We start from the raw sequence: 3,136 nt of genomic DNA on the forward strand, positions 1-3,136 counted from the left end.
TTTATTATTTTTTTAAAGAGTTTATTTATTTGAGAGAGAGAGAGAGAGTGCGTGTGCACGCTCTCGCACAAGCAGGGGGAGGGGCAGAGGGAGACGGAGAAGCAGACTCCCCACTGAGCAGGGAGCTGGATCCCAGGACCCTGGTATCCTGATCTGAGCCCAAGGCAACCATTTAAGCAACTGAGCCACCCAGGCGCCCATGAGGACATATTTTAAATGGTGCAGAGAGCTGAAAAGCAACCAGAGAAAAAACCTGTTTTGCAGGAGAGAGAGACCCAGAGACAGACGGGGGTGGGTGGGTGGGTGGGGGTGTTACTCTAAGCTTTGAATCTGCCTCCAGCCTTTCTGGTGACACCCTTGCACCTCTGCCTTCACCTCCTGCTCCTCCTGTTTCTGCACCTCCATGGGCACCGCTCACATAGCTAGCTCCTCTACCATCCTCGGTGCCTGGGGTGCCATTGGCTTCTGCTCCTCCTACCCTCATTATCAAGGAGCGAAAAGCGCCCCAAATTGTTGGGTCCCCTCCTTATGAGGTTCAAGATAAAGCACCTCCCAAATCAACATGAAGGGATCCAGGGGCTCTCTGGATTTAAACTGCTTACCTCAGATTTCCCCCACAGGTGCCCCAGGTAAAAAGTGACAGTGGGCAACAAATTAATGGTCTTTTAGCAGACACAGATGTAACATGTTCGGTATTAAAGCTAATTCATTGTTGTTGGTTTAATTAAAATAAACATGTTTTTGTAGTTATCTACATGGAATATGATACAGATAATCAGCTTTTATTCTACCTGAATTTATTACTTAAAATCATGTTGTGTCTGTTGCAATTTGTCAAAAAAAAATGACTTAAAAGGATGGTTGCTTTTGTCTGTCTCATAAAGTTTTCATAGGTAACTGTTAAGAACAAGTAGGTTGAATAAATAAAAAGGCATATAGCTTTCAAAGTCTTTGGTAACCTGAAACTTTTGCTAAGTTAAATGATAAATTGGGTTGAACTCATTCGATATCTAATTCTTTTCCAAATAACATAAAATACTGAAATATTAATTGCTAAACATAGGCTTATCTGTTTCTGGCTTCTTAATATGGAGAAACTAAAGATATTTGGGTCTGCTAATAAACACAGTTAACTGAAAGATTGTGGTATAAAACATATGTTTTCAGAAATTATGAAATGTACTCAAAAATTTGCCTCCTACAGAATGCTGGTGTAACAGACAGTTCACAGTTGGTTACTACTTAATTTTCACTGGAGACTAAGGTTTCTAAGAGTTAAAATTCTGCTAAATGTAATTAAGACTGATGGAAATAAGGAAAGCAACTCTGTATGTAGGAAAGAAAGAGATGTGTAAGAAAGGTATAAGAAATGAGAATAGGGGTGCCTGGGTGGCTCAGTCGGTTAAGCATCTGCCTTCGGCTCAGGTCATGATCCCGGGGTCCTGGGATCGAGCCCAAAGTCGGGCTCCCTGCTCAGCGGGGAGTCTGCTTCTTCCTCATCCTGCTTGTGCTATCTCCCTCTCTCTCAAATAAATAAATAAAATCTTTTAAAAAAGAAGAAATGAGAATATGTTTTTGTTGAGGTAAAAGAAATTAATTTTGTCCTAAAATGAGACTGGTTATTTAGAAAGAAAAGGCTTAGGACAAAATCTGAATGAAAAAGAAAGTTGTAGAAGGTTTGTGAAGGAAAAACTTTGGGAAAGAATTTTACGTGTGCTCAAAACTAAGATGGAAATGAATTCTGCTTTTCTCTCTGTTAAAAAGACAGTTTTCTGGGATTGTTGGTCAGTTCTTGATAAGAAAGTATAAACAGTTTTTTTTTTCTTTTTCTATGCAGAAAACCAAAGTTTCTATGTTTTCCCTTTATCAGGTCTTTGATTACTTAAGAGAACTAAAACTTCTCAAATATTGGACTCTACTGGCTAGCAAAGGGTTGCGAGGGAGGAATAATCCCCAAGAGACACGAACTGGTGAGGGGGCCGAAGAAGGTTGAGAAGGTTGACAAAGATGATGAATTAGTGGCCCAATGGAACTATTGTACTCTAAGTCAAGAAATATTAAGGCGACCAATAGTCGCCTGTGCTTGGCAGACTTTATAACAAAGATGCCCTCATTGAGTTTCTGTTGGACAAGTCTTCCAAAAAGGCTCTTGGGAAGGCAGCATCTCACATTAAAAGCAGTAAGAATGTGACAGAACTAAGGCTTTCTGATAATCCTGCCTGGGAAGGGGACAAAGGAAACACAAAAGGTGACAAACACGATGACCTCCAGCGGGCACGTTTCATCTGCCCCGTTGTGGGCTTGGAGACGAAAGGCCGGCACAGGTTTTGCTTCCTGCGGTGCTGTGGTTGTGCGTTTTCTGAACGAACCTTGAAAGAGATCAAAGCAGAAGTTTGTCGCACATGTGGGGCTGCCTTCCAAGAGGACGACGTCATCGTGCTCAACGGCACCAAGGAGGACGTGGGAAACGCTGAAGAGGAGGATGGAGGAGGCCGAGGGCGAAGCTGGGGAAGAAAGCAAAGAAACCCAAGGCGGCAGAGTGTCTCAAAGCCAGGTGTCAGTGAAGAATCTCTAGGGCCATCAAAAATTAAGACAGGGAAGCCTGAAGAAACCAGCCTTGATTCTAGAGAGAAGAAAGCCAGCTCAGCTCCCAAAAGTGCAGCAGCAAATGGGAGCTCTTCTGGAAAAGTTGGGAAGCCTCTGTGTGGAACCCCAAAGAGGTCCATTGCCGACAGCGAAGAATCGGAAGCTCACAAGTCTCTTTTCACGACTCACAGCTCCGCCCAGCGCTCCAAGGAGGAGTCCGCTCCTGGGCCACCCACACGTCCTGCTGTTTCTGAAGCCCTTGCGGCGCTCCCCGCCGCGCAGGCGCCGTCCGGTTTCCACGGGGCAGGTGGCGTGGGCGTTACTGTGCGCCGTTCTCTGCTAGCTCTCCCTTTGCGTCCTCCCAAACCCGGGAGCTTGCTTGTGAGGCGCGTGGGTTCCCGCGGTACAGTGCTGGCCCTGCCCGCCCCTCCCACAGGCTCATGCCCTCCCCACGGCCCGGAAGACGCGTTGGCTGCACTTTTTATGCTTGAAATAAAGACTCCAGATTCCTTGGGAAAAACAAAACAAAACAAAAAAACTTCTTAAATAT

At 45.0% G+C, this 3,136-nt stretch overlaps 1 pseudogene; it reads left to right on the top strand.

Annotated features, from left to right (window-relative positions):
* The first annotated feature begins 1,895 nt into the window (after nt 1-1,895).
* Nucleotides 1,896-2,840, top strand: LOC102733216 (replication termination factor 2 pseudogene; annotated as a pseudogene).
* Nucleotides 2,841-3,136: the final 296 nt, after the last annotated feature.

This window comes from Leptonychotes weddellii, chromosome 8, assembly GCF_054177405.1.
Source record: "Leptonychotes weddellii isolate Sample4059 chromosome 8, ASM5417740v2, whole genome shotgun sequence".
NCBI classification, from domain to species: domain Eukaryota; kingdom Metazoa; phylum Chordata; class Mammalia; order Carnivora; family Phocidae; genus Leptonychotes; species Leptonychotes weddellii.